We start from the raw sequence: 15,000 nt of genomic DNA, 5'->3' as shown, positions 1-15,000 counted from the left end.
ATCAGTACAATGACTCTGGTTCATACATTCACATCGGTACAATGACTCTGGTACATATATTCACATTGGTACAATCACTCTGGTACATGCATTCACATCGGTACAATGACTGTGGTACATACATTCACATTGGTACAATCACTCTGATACATACATTCACATCAGTACAATGACTCTGGTACATACATTCACATCAGTGAATTCACTCCGGTACATACATTGACAGTGCTACAATCACTCTTGTACATGCATTTTCATTGGTACAATGACTCTGGTACACACATTCACATCAGTACAATAACTCTGGTACATACATTCACATCAGTACAGTGACTCTGGTACATGCATTCACATTGGTGCATTCACTCCGGTACATACATTGAGACTGCTACAATCACTCTTGTACATGCATTGACATTGGTACAATCACTCTTGTACATGCATTGACATTGGTACAATCACTCTTGTACATGCATTCACATCGGTACAATCACTCCGGTACATAAATTCACATTGGTACAGTGACTCTGGTATATACATTCACATCGGTACAATGACTCTTGTACATACATTCACATTGGTGCAATGACTTTGGTACATGCATTCACATTGGTACAATGAGTCTGGTACATGCATTCACATTGGTACAATCACTCTGCTACATACATTCACATCGGAACAATGACTCTGGTACATACATTTACATTGGTACAGTGACTCTGGTACATGCATTCACATCAGTACAATGACTCTGGTCCATACATTCATATTGGTACAATGACTCTGGTCCATATATTCACATTGGTACAGTGACTCTGGTACATACATTCACATTGGTGCATTCACTCTGGTGCATACATTGACACTGGTACAATCACTCTGGTATATGCATTCACATCGGTACAATCACTCTGGTATATACATTCATATTGGTTCAATCAGTCTGGTACATACATTCCATTGGTACATTCACCATATATTGTTGAAAAGGATCATATTATATACAAGCCGATATGTAGTGGAACATCTATAAAAATGGATGTGCATGTATAAACATATACTGTAGATACCTGTATTAAAGAGGTAGTAAGAAAATATATTCTGATTGCATTAGGGTAATGTACCCTTTAGGGTATAGTAGTTAACAATAAATTACAGACATAATAATGTTAGTTTTGGACATTAGTATCACAAAGTGTTAGTGTAAGAGTAGAGAGTATAGCAGTCATTACAAGGTACTTAAACTATATACATTTTATTCAAAACTGAGTCTATAAATATTCTGGGGGATGAGAAAAATGTGTGATATTTTCCACTTCCTTGTTTTTTTGATACAGTAAGTTTTTAAAGTATGCACCTTATCTATGAATCCAACTCATAAAATACAGCACTGACAAATGTGAGTTGCTGTACAAAACCTTCAAAATGCAACTGTTCCATTACATGTATATCAAGCAACACAAACTCTAAACACAGTTTATAACCACACTTCCAATTTACTGTCAAAAATTACTAGAACATAGCTGAAAAGTTTCATAGATACAGGTCCATGTGTTGACACTGATTACCAGTAGGCCTTCGGCTACAGTGCACCATATTTGGTTTATACTAATAATACACATAGAGCTTTTATTCAAAGAGCAGACACAGTACATGCATCTGTATTACACTGGCATGAACATTAAATATAAATTTCTTTCCCAAAGAGGTATTTTAACCATTTGAAATGCAGTAAACATATATTACACTGAGAAGTGGGAAATATCACACAAAAATTCAAGTATAGTTATTCCACTGTCTTTGAAACTATAAATACAAATTAAGTACATTTTGTAGGTAAACACACATGCATTCACATGAAAATGTCATGTCTCAGAAATACACCTCATTGACTGCTGGGATCGTCAATGCACCTAACATGGTTACAGAAATGCGAGAGACTGTGTAGTATTACCAAAAAGAAAGACAATAAACAGACCTATAACTTTTTTTAAAGATTTGTAAAATAAACTACATCAGAATTTTAGCATAATGAAGTTCACCACTTCTGTCTTAAGAAGCATGAAGTTGGCTTTGGAGAAATGTTTTACCATGGTTTCCTTAATGGGGGTGGGGGCAGGATGGGGATATCTAGGGTAATTAGCTTATGGTCGGATCGGACCAATGAGGCATTGACTTCAGGTGTGGAACACCGGTCACTCATGTTGGTAATGACTAGATCTAGGATATTGTTGACCCTGATGGGGGTGTGAATAAGTTGATCCAGGGCATTGGAGTTAATGAATTCCAGAAAGCATTGAATGAAGGAGTTGGTACATGAGTAGTTTTCCCAGTTAATGGTGGGGTAGTTGAAATCGCCCATTATTAGGGTGTTTAGTTGAACCCTAATATTTTCCAGTACATCAAGAAAAGAGGAGTGGGAATCCTGGGGCATGGTGGGTGATCTGTAGCAAGCTATAATTTGGATTGCAGTTTTGCCCAGAGTTAGTTGCACTTGGATAACCTCGGCTGCATTATGCTGAGCAACTAGCCTGGAGGTGTGGATATCCTTAATGAATATGGACACACCTCCACCTTTGGTGTTCCGGTCCAGGTTACATAGCCGAAAAGTGTGGTATGAGTTATAACCTGGTAGTGCAGGGGTGCTCTCTGGAGCCTTGAACCAGGTCTCAGTCACTGCACAGATATCAATGTTCTCCATTTTAAGGAGTGCCTCGAGTGAATGCATTTTGAGATTTAGACTTCTAGCATTGAGTAGCATCACCCTCAATTTTTGCATGCCTGTTCCTGTTACGGTGATGAATTTGTCATTTGAACCTTGCCTAAAAAAGACACTATAGGGGCGGCAAGAACCTTAGCCAGTATCCAGAATCCCAGGGGTGACAGGTGCATTACCTATAGTGCTAAGGGATGTACATGTATATGGTCTGTTAGGACATGCAAGAAGCATAACTGAGCAACTGGACAGTGCAATATTGCAATGGCTGAGTTATTCATTCAAGTAAATTCCCCATGTTTATTTATTTATTTATTTTATTGACATTTATTGACATTTGATTACTGGGAAAGTCCAACTGGGTAGAAGCCCAGTTTCAGTGGAGGCTCGGGGAGAAAATTACAAAGCATTTTTAGAACAATCATTTTACAATCTTCAAAAATAAAACAAAAGTATCTGCAGTTAAATAATTATAACAAATTAGACACAACATAAAAACGTTTGTTAACACTTGATGGGATATTGTTGTGCCTTTAGCTATGAATCCCAGCTATAGCCACAAAAAGTAAAATCTAACAGTGAAAATCTGTAGACACTCCTTTACTGAGTAAGCAGTAGTTTTTAAAAAGTAAAAGTTTCTAACATCAGGCCGCAAGTGTTTTAAACTCTGGAAATAATAAAAATATACAAAAGCAAATGCACACACACACGTACTCTCACCAGCTTAGGTTTGGCTGTATTGGCCTGAATGTACCCATAAAGATGTACAACATCATGGGTATTTAGAAGCCATGTAGCTTTAAACACTGTATGACCTTATGGGGTCATTTGCATGTATCCCATGGGCCTCCATTACACGACTTTTAAGGTATCACGCAGTGAAAAATCTAGCTTGATTTTTTTTTTTTTTCAGTTTTTACTGCGTGGTTTTTCTACATGACCTTTTTCCCTCTGGTTTGGATATCACTTATACAAGTAGCTATGGTGTACTCAATGTCTGTTTCGGTAACCATTGCAGCATCTTATTTTTTCAACTTTAAGTGCACTTTATTTATTTATTTATTGCATTTAGTTAAGTATTTACCATGAGGCAGAGCGAATACCTTTAAACTATCAGACAAGAAAATCAGTGACGGTGCTTTTTAAATTCAGTAAAATCTGGCCAAACATCAGAGAATCCAATTACTATATAATTTGAGAGCCAAGGGCTTATTGCTCTTTCCATTTTTTGCTTATCTGCAGGATACTAGATACAAACACAGCTAATAATACTGGCAGTGAAACAGAATGACAAACAGGACACACATCCAATACTCCAGCAAACTTAGCCAAACTCACAATATGAAAACACAATTGAGAAAATAAGATGTACTTAATAGAATAAAGCCATAGTAAACATGCAGGGGCTTTTTAATCTAAAATTCTATCATCACTGAACAAAATCAATTTTAAACATTGTACTCCATGATGCATGCCTGGCTATACCGTTGTGCATTCATCACGTAAAACATTTGTCAGCAACACTATAAGAAAGCGTGATATCTTTAAGCTGTCTTCTAGAAAGCCTGTCTGCTGACTCCGGCATCATTTTCCATCCTATCGCTCATTTTTTAATCTCATAAACCACTCTGTGGTTAGGGTTTTGGTTTTAGGGTTAGGGATCAAGAAGGGAGTCTTTAGGTTAGGGAGCAGAAGGGGGGATTTACCTTTAGAGAGCAGGAGGGAAGTTTCACGTTTAGAGTTAGGATTCTGGTAGGGCAACACAATTTTATAATATAGGGTGTTTGAGAACTAATCACAATTAATTCAGAATCATCTGAGATTTTTTTATGGACCTTCTAAATAGATCTCTTGCTTTACTTTGATTCATTTGCAATTTCCATTTCACTTATACTTTGCAGGAGTCCAGTGACCTTTTTTTGTACCACTCCACTTTGTCTGCTAGCTCATATACTTCCAAATGCAGCATGGCAATTTCAGACTTTGGTAACACTGAACAAAATTTACTAGTTGTGCAGAAAGGTTTATACACATTTTTCAGTAAATGACTACACACTAACATATATTACTACATTAACAGCAGGGCTGTAGCAAGGATTCTTAAAACTGACTACAGTCTTCAAGACTGTTAGCGCTTTGCCTGTGGCACCCCCCAATCACAAATAGCCACAATTGTTTAATTTGCCTCACCCCTAAGTTACTCATTTTCTTAGGAATATACTCCAAACATGGAATGAAAGATGCAGCAGATAATAAGCATCTTTAAATTAGACGTCTTTAGTTGTAAAACTAGAGCAACATTATAGCAGTGCAAATGGCTGCATCACTTTGAGCATAGTTACCACATTTGGTAGCTCAACTTTGTCCTTTACTTTAAGATACACGGTGTAAGTACCAACATGTGTCAACCTTATGCTGAGCAAAATGTTGCCCACTTAAAATTCATTTCTAGTCTGTGGCTTGCTGGTGTACACCTGGCAAAAAAAAAAAAGACAATAGTTGCTCTTTTCCGATTTCTGCCATATATTAACATCAATGTGCAGCTCCTAACTTGTTTGCAGAAGAATCATGGACTGCAGCTCCAAGTAAGGTACACTTTTTTGGAAATAGCAGCTAAGCAACTACAAGGTTTGCAAAATATTACAAGACTGCAAAATTCTAAATTAATAGGTTCGCCCTGAGCAATCTCAGATAGCTGAGAGGCATGATTGCAGAATCTATATTTTTGCTTTTATAGTAACGAGGATGTATAAATTTGAAGCATTAAAAATTAAGGGTGTGTTCACACGCATCATCTAACACGCTGCAGCATAGGCATCCTAGTACTTGAACTAATGTCCAGAAGAGGACATTACAGTTCACTCCATCCCCATAACAAAGAGGAGTCAATGCACTTACCCAGGAAACGGACACAAACAGCCATCTCATTTAGTTTTTTACTCCTTATCATTTCTATATCGAAACACATTGTTTATACAAGCTGAACATTTTGTACTGCAACACAAGTCACAACATTGTCACATGCAACACAGCTAACATTTCTAGCTTAAAAAGTGCAAATATATAAACTACTAACCACACCAAGGCAAACATTCTTAACAAATGAGCTGATCTACAATGTGGTAATATCATGTAAAATCCACAATTAAACACACACTTATTTTCAGAAACTAGGTAATAAATAAATTTTAAAATTTTTTTGTTGGGTCTATATCTCATGCCTCATAGCTGATGAGACATTTTTTCTGTTTTATAATGCGTGTATCTACAAAAGTATGGGTATTGTAAATTTTTTTCCCTCATTTAAAAGGAAAAGATGATGTATTTTTCTGATGCAAAGCTGATGTAGCTACAGACTGTATTGACTTTGCTGTGGTAAAATAATTTCTCTGTACCTCGTCTGTAAAAATACACACACAGCATGATGTAGCATCAAATGGCAGTATCTGACTCTTTGGATCCAGCTCAGAGGGTCTTCTACAAGCACTCGAGTCCCAGGAACTCAAGAGTGGCCTGTAGCACAGGTAGGCTGCTGCTCACACTCAAACTTGAATTTGTGGCTAGGCTAGCTGCAACAGCAACTTATCCAAGCACATAATTTATGTTTGAGTAAGGTAAGTGCAGCAGCTGTGGTGATGGTGTGGTAGATGGTTGCTGTGTGATTTTGGGTACCAGCTGGGAATGCAGTTTTAGGTTTAGGGGCAAGAGGAGGATTTTAGCTTTAGGGATGAGGAAAGGACTTGCAGAGTTCAGGACTGAAAAGGGAGTCTTAGGTTAGAGTTAGGGCATGAAAAAGGAGTTTTAAGGTAAGGGTGAGGGAGCAGGAGGGGATATCAGGTTAGGAAGCATGGAGGGGGGTAGGTTTAGGGAGCAAGAAGGCAGTTTCAGAGTAAGAGTTCGGGTTCTAGAAGGCCTATCCATTCTTATAGTATAGGATGCTGGGAGAACTAAGCAGTTACAGGAGATCAAGTTAGTATAAGATCTAGCACATGCCTTATGAAGCAAGTGGCAGTGAGGAAGTATATCATGAACACATAGCACACCAGCAGTTGTAGTAGTTCCAAGATCCAACAAAGAAACTTCATGCAATGATGGCGTTTTAAACCAAAATAAAGTTAAATGCTAACTTATTTGGACATCCAGCGGAATCTAAAGAAAATCACTGTCAGATTTACACTACGCAAAGTGGGGTTCACAGTGCAGGAGAAATACAATGACAGTGGCTGGGGGGTACAGAAGCACAGGTGTGAGAGAACAGCACAAAATGAGAATAAATAAGAGCACCCGCCTCATAAAGTCAAGTAATTAGGCATGCTAAAAGGTACTGTTAGCTGTGGAAGTTCCACTATTCTTTAACCGATGAAAGTTAAAGGAGGGAGGGAAGCACAGGCTACAGTATAAACAGCTTAGTAGCACTTCTTTCCTCTGGCATACCCCACTCATGATGTACTTGTTTTTCACACTGATTGCTGATACAACTATTTTGAGTTTTTCCAATTATCAACCGAATGGATAATGACAGTTAAAGAACTACAGGTCGTGTAAAAAGATTTATAAAGTTTAAGAAATTAGAAATGATGAAATCATTGTTTGTCAATTTATTTAGCATTTCTTTCTTTATCTTTGTTTACCAAGAAAGTCCGACTGGGTAATATCCATTTTTAGCAGAGACCCGGGGAGAAAAGCTTTAGTCACATTAGACCCAAACTTGAATATGGAATAACAAGACGGAAACCTTATAAGAAAACAAGCATGAGTAAACTGGAAAGGGCATAGTAGAAATATATCACAGGCATCCATGGATGTGAAAATTTAAGTTACTGTTAAAAACTGAAATATCTGAACTTGTACATCGTCTCATATATAAAGGGAGAATGAATTCAGGTATACAGGACATTTAGAGACAATTAACTCAACTGAAAACCTATGTAAGTGATTGTATAAGAATGAGAAGTGTACTAACTGGTTCTCTGAAAGAGTAGCTAATCTATGAAATAGACTACCAAATTACATTAAAGCAAACACCAGTTTAGATAGGTTTATGAACACCCTGGGCACTTATTAGGGAATGACTATTTTGGTTTATTAGCAGGCTAGAAGGGCATTAATCACCATGCCTAAAATGCATGTATGCATGCATTTTATACTTATACATTTATATAATAGTAATAAAATAGCAACACTTCAGACAATGTATGTGTTAGTCTTGTAAACTCAATATCGCAATCAAGTATTCTGCCTTGTCTTAATCTCATTTTTGATTTAGCATTGCTATTTTAACAAGAACTGTTCAACACCCACATTAACTATATACAACATAATTTGAGACAATGAATAAATTACTGACTATTTTGTTTTATTTTCACTGTATTACAAATTGTAGCACTTGGACCAGTGACTCCACACCTTATACTGAAATCTACTTTATTAAATAGGTATGTACTTTGCACTGTGTAATGTCCATAGAAGAAGTTCAGTTAACTAACTTTCTCTGCACTGCTAGAGGAAAATTGAAAATGTTAAAAAAAGAAAAAAGATATAACTACTAAACTGCTCTACGTAGTAGGATAATATGACATAGTAAAAAGAAAACTCACAATTTCAGTGCCGGGAGCATTTCTCCAAGAAGCTCCACTGTATGCCTCTTATTTCATGAAACCAAGGAATCACATTATTTACTGACTTCATTCCTCAATTATATCTCAGAAAACTACAACTTTTATGAAGAACAGATAAATAATGTGAAGTAAACATCTCTGTTTTCTGCAAATTTCCCAGAACTATTGTACACAACTAACTCTCCATAAAATATCCCACATCAGGCTGGTATTAAAAAAACAGCAGCAACAGCCATGAAGAAAGAGTCCGACTGGGCATTCCTAGACTTGAAAAAAGCATATGATGGCTGATTTGAGCAGTCCTGTGGTGGTTCAAGTCCCATAATCATTAGTAGAATTAGTGCAGGCTATGCACAAGGACCCAATAACTCAAATACAAACAGTGTTCAGTCTCACAGAGGGGTTCCCAGTGGGGGTGGGGGTGTACCACTGCTGCTCACACTGACAATGGACTACATCAAACAGGTCAGAGGGGACAGATCAACCAAATTATTGCATGCAGATGACGTGGCATTATAGGCAGACTCTGTGCAAAAACTTCAGCAAAAGACAGAAGAATGAAATGCAAAGCTGAAGGCACATGGGATGAAACTGAGTACAGATAAGGCAGCTGCAATGGCATTAAATGAGGGAAATTAAAAGAAGCTGAGAACTGATATAAAAAAAAATAATGGGACCCGTTAACTGCTTCAATATCTGGGAGGGGAGGCTGAAAACAAGGGACATCTACATGAGGATGTCAAAGATAGAATCAGAGGGGCCGCAATTATCTGGCAGAGTGCCAGGCATACTGCATGACAGAAGAAAGCCAAAGAAGCTGAAAAGTAAGGTGTACTAAACAGTGGTGAGACCTTTGCTACTGCATGGTACAGAAGCTTGGGCAGTGAATCAGAGCAGCTAAGGGTGGTAGAGGTGATGGAGATGAAGTGCCGGAGACAGGTGGTCGGATGTATACTGTGGGACATACAAAGAAATTAGGACAACACAGCAGAAGCCCAAGTAGCTTGAATTGCAGAGAAGGTCAGAGAATCGATTATGGTGGTTCAGGCACATGTATAGGAAAGCATAAAACAATCTGGTAAAGAAGATTTGGGACAGAAAGGAAGAAGGTAAGAAGAAAAGAGGGCATCCAGCAACGAGGCAGATTTACTGTGTGAGATAAGACCTACAACAGTCAGGCATGACTACTGAAGAAGTTAGGACAGTGGCATTGAATTGAGAGAGATAGTGACAGTTGACATAACACTCCAAGCCCATGTAGAACATGAGAAAGCGGAGATTGATGATGATGCTCATGCTGATGGCGGCGACAGCAATGTAATGTGTAGACATAGAGCATTCCCAGTGCCTACGTAAGATGCCCCAGACTATCAGAAGCTTCTGGAAGATCACCAAGTTCTTTTATTCAATGGAATTATTAATAAAAGGTAAGAGAGTTTTTCCCCTTAAATAATGTCATTGCATAACAGCAATAATCCACTCCTGTGCATGACTAACACAAGATTTACCCACATTTACCTTTGTGTAATCATTTTGGCTTTTCCCTCATGATCAAAGTATGCCAACCACAGGTAAGTCCTGTGTTACCCACACCCAGTTGTGTGTTATTGCTAAATGTAACAAGTTTGCAACATTTAACTGGAGCATTTCAGCAGTAATGTGGTGTGAAATGCTCCAGTAATGTGGTGTGAAATGCTCCATTTAACTGGAGCATTTCACACCACATTACTGCTGAAAATGGGTTCTGCTAAAAGGAACTTCTGAAATGGCAGTTAATGCAGAGGACTCAGGCTATGAGCTGTAAATCAGCTGCTTTCTGTAGGCCAAGATTCAATTCTCTCAGCCTCCATTTGCCTACGGTGTTTCTCTGAACAAGCCACTTAACCAGAAGATGCTCTGTAGCAATTGAGAAACTGGGCCAGCCTCTACAAAGGACATCTGGAGTACATGTCAAGTAATTACCTATGAACTTAAGAACAGCAAACTACTAAAAATGTCTATATAAATTAAGGGACCCTAAAAAGATGCATGAGAAAACATTTCTGTAGAAATGTACAATACATATCAAACAAATGGTAAGATCAAATATGTAAAGTGGAAGCAAACGGTCACTTTTGCAAACACAGCACAACAAGGCCTTGATGTAGTAATATGACGCTATACGAATTAGAAGGATTAGCTTAAGCATGCAGGTATACAGCCTTGTAGCACTAAAATGATGCATGAATCTCTGTTGTACAAATCCTACATAATACGTACACCTGAAAAATGAAGCCAAGTACTGGTAATGCCATCTCAGTAAGAGAAACTAAAATTCTGTGTAGATACACTGCCAAAGTCAAGCATCACTCCTTCAAATTCAGTTATCATAATGGCTGATAAAAGGTATTTGTCACGTACAGTGGATATAAAAGTTTATACACCCCTGTTAAAATGCCAGGTTTTTGTGATATAAAAAATTGAAACCACAATAAATCATTTCAAAACTTTTCCCAACTTTAATTTGACCCATAATCTGTGCAATTCAATTGAAAAACAAATTTGATAAGGGAAAAAATGTAAAAAATAAAAAAGTACAATATTCTGGTTGCATAAGTGTGCACACCCTTAACTAATACGTTGTTGAAGCACCTTTTAATTCCAGCATTCAGTCTTCTTGGGTACATACCTGCCATCAATTAAAGAGACTTTGATTAATCTCAAATAAAGTTCAGCTGTCCAAGTAGGATTTCCTGACATTTACTCAGTTGCCTGCTACAGCAAAAAACATGGTTTGCAGACAGCTTACAAAGCATCAAAGGGATCTCATTGCTGAAAGATATCAGTCAGGAGAAGGGTACCAAAAAATTTTCTACAGCACTGGATATGCCATGGAACACAGTGAAGATAGGCATAAAAAAGTGGAGAAAATATGGGACAACAGTGACATTGCAAAGAACTGGACATCCCTCCAAAATTGATGAAAAGACAAGATGAAAACTGGTCATGGAGGCTGCCAAGAGACCTACGGAAACACTGAAGGAGCTGCAGAAATGTCTGGCAAGTTCTGGTTATGTACTACACGTGACAACAATCTCCCATTTTCACCCTATGCACAGACTATGGGTAGGGTTGCAAGACGGAAGAGTTTTCTTACACAAAAAAAATCCAGGCCTGGCTAAAATTGGAAAACAATACATCAAGTCTCCCAAAAGCATGTGGGAAAATGTGTTATGGACTGATGAGACCAAGGTTGAACTTTTTGGCCACGATTCCAAAAGGTATGTTTGGCGCAAAAACAAAACTTCCCATCACCAAAAGAGCACCATCCCCATTGTGAATCATGGTGGGGCAGTATCATGCTTTGGGGTTGCTTTCCTTCAGCTGGAACTGGGGCTTTAGTCAAGGTGGAGGGAATTATGAACAGTTCAAAATACCAGTCACTTTTGGCCCAAAATCTTCAGGCGTCTGCTAGAATGGTGAAGATGAAGAGGAATTTCACCTTTCAACATGACATTGACCCCAAGCATACATCCAAATCAACAAAAGAATGGCTACATCAGAAGAAAATTTAAGTTTTGGAATGGCCCAGCCAGAGTCCAGACCTAAATCCAATAGAAAATCTGTGGGGTGACCTGAAGAGGGCTGTGCACAAGAGATGCCCTCACAATCTGACAGATTTGGAGCACTTTTGCATGGAAGAGTGGGCAAATACTGCCAAGTCAAGATGTGCCGTGCTGATAGACTCCTACCCAAGAAGACTGAATGTTGTAATTAAATCAAAAGGTGATTCAACAAAGTATTAGTTTTAGGGTGTGCACACACAACAAAGTATTAGTTTAAGGGGGGTGTGCAGACTTACACAATCAGAGTATTGCACGTTTTTTTATTTTTTTATATTTTTCCCCTAACATATTTGTTTTTCAATTGAATTGTACAGGTTATAGGCCACATTAAAGTTGGGAAAAATTTTTAAATGCTTTATTGTGGTCTCTTTTTATATCACAAAAACCTGGCATTTTAACATGGGTGTGTAAAGAATTTATATCCACTGTATGCATCCCACTCCAGCCTTCACTGCAGTCATCTGACTTAAGCATTCCATGCACCCATATCACCAGCCTAAAAGCAAGCATCATCTGCTAAATGCACTCAAAAAGCCCCTCCCAAAAAAAAAAAATAAAATAATAATCATATGCTTACAAGTCCTACCTCCCCCACACATATAACTAGTATAACCCACCTTTCAGTACCTAACCTAAAAAGTGCAAGACTAAGACTGTAATGGGACTACATATTTTGATTCACATCCTGCACCACCGTCAAGGAAGCCTAAACATGGTGCATCAATATGAAAATACACAGGCTAGTATCTCCATGTTCAAAAACAGTATTTTGCCATGTCATTTGGATCAAATCATATCAGATCATATCAAAGAAAATCACATATGCCACAAATATGGTTCTGAATACGGTACGTAATATTTAATCCAAATCACATCAGTTCAGATGGAAAACTGAAAATCACTGGATCGATACATATGGTTCTGAATGACATAAATAAAATGTATAGCAATGATATGATTGTGGTAACAACTGTTGTCACAACAAAAAGAGGAGCAAAGGTTGCTGGGATATGTAAATTCTCAAGAGAAAGAAACAAACAGGTATTTATATAACGTGTGGTAGCATCACTACCAAACTGTCAATAAATGTATTCTTAACAGCCATCATAATTGAATTAAAACGTGGCCCTGAAATGTCAATGTATTTGCAAGTTTCTTTATGTTAATGAGAAACATGGAATTAAAAACAAGGCGACTTGGGGAAGAGCACAGACGAGTGACATTTTTCACCAGTGGGATAAAGCTCCACAGTATCAGGTAGCACAACTGACTTTTGGATTTTTTCTTCCACTGAGTCCTCAGTTTTCCTTCAGGTGAAGCCAGTTCACCATGCCTAGCAGCTTTTCAGTAAGATGTAATGCAGTATGCAACTGACAAACTGCAGCAAGCCCTAACATGTATTCTGTCTAATGCAGTAATTACTCTGTACTTTATCATCTGATTACTTCATTCTCTTTGCTAAATGCAACATTGAATGCCAATGTACACACATGAGCGAGGCAAGCCCTGACAATTGTTATATGGCCTCAAAAGTATAAATGTGACAATATGAAATTCTAATAGTTTGACAACCATCATGCAATGACACAGTTATTATGATTTGCTGCAACTGTTGTCTAGGTAAAGGAAATACATATATGCAAATAATAAAAACTGCTTACTAGAAGACATGCTATAAATGATGGCTATACAGTACAGCATACTGCCCATAATAACATGGATATAACTTTTGGTTGTAATATGACAACAGCTAACTGTCATGTTACCTTTGAGGATTTAATCCTTTTGCAAACTGTATGTTACTTAACTAGGCAGTGCTTGCATAGTAGGCTTATCAGAGTAACAAATAAAAGCACTGAGATGTACTGAGGAGTCTAAACATAATTCTTTGCTAGTTCTTTAGCTTCATGACTTTGCTCCAGAAAAAAGAGGTTGCTTTGATTTCTGATTCCATCAATTGCAAAAGGTAATTATCAATATTTGTGTCACATGCCACAGTTAGTCTATATTTTATAGTCAGATGTCTTCTAACAATGTATATCTGCATGTTTCATTGTGCCAAAAAATTAAAGAGTTGCTAACAGTGGTTCATTTTCTTTGCAATCTCTTTGCCCCCAGTATCTGCTGATCATAAACTCCATCCTGACTAATTAACCATTCATTTCCTTAACACCAAGAGAGAGAGTCAGCTGAGAGGGTTCATCATTAAGACAGCCATCAGGGGTGCTTCAAAGTTTCTTTTCGTCCTATCTCACCACACATGCTTGGCTAAGCAAAGAAAGGTGGAAGTTCAATCAGCTAATCATAGCAGTCATCTTTCCTTCCCACAAGGGACATTGACACTAAGCAGCCTCACTGCCACTCCGAGGTATGGGAAGTAGTTTCTGTCCTGTCTCCTGCAGGAAAACTGCACTTCCCTGTGTGCTCCGAAAGCACCTATAATCCTGTCCTCTGTACAGGAGAAACAAGCAGGGCATGTCCCTTCACTCCTTTCCCTAACAGCCCAGATCATTTAGTGCCAGGACAGATGATCAATCCTACAGTCAGAGCTCCATCCCTCTGCACCACAAAGCCAGGTTTGACTAAGGTTCATTTGCACAAAAGTTGATTTAGCACAAGCTTGGGAATTTGAAGCCTGTTACATTCACTTTCAATCCTGAGAAAGTCGACTCCTGAATGCTGATTGCTTGACAGGAAAGTGACAGTACGGCTTCTTCATGTAGGAATCTTATTCCAAATTAATCCAGGAATTCTACTGCACAGCAGTAGAGAGAGCAATGAGATTGCTATGGATGTATTGTATCTGGGTATCAGTAAGGTATTTCACACTGTATCTCACAATGGGAAATAAGAGTGAAATACATTGGAAAATAGCTATCTGTTCAGATTCAGATGGTCACAGTCAATAAACAGTGGACTAACATGGGATTCATTGCTGGGAGAACTGCATATAGGACAGCTGTGCTGGAGATTACAGTGGATACACAGAAACTGAAAAAGTTGTATCCAGTCTGCGTGCCTGTTTAAGTACCTTTGCATACCATATACACACAAACACAGA

General features: G+C 38.1%; 1 protein-coding gene across 1 annotated transcript in view; it reads right to left on the bottom strand.

Moving 5' to 3' along the window:
- Positions 1 to 15,000, bottom strand: part of VIPR1 (vasoactive intestinal peptide receptor 1) — a 2,416,152-nt gene that overhangs the window by 1,532,036 nt on the left and 869,116 nt on the right. The window lies entirely within an intron of this gene.

This window comes from Protopterus annectens, chromosome 3.part0 (assembly GCF_019279795.1).
Source record: "Protopterus annectens isolate FY-2018-M chromosome 3.part0, PAN1.0, whole genome shotgun sequence".
In the NCBI taxonomy this organism is placed as follows: Eukaryota; Metazoa; Chordata; order Ceratodontiformes; family Protopteridae; genus Protopterus; species Protopterus annectens.
Note: the sequence above shows the minus strand (reverse complement) of the source record. Positions and strands in the feature narration are given on the sequence as shown.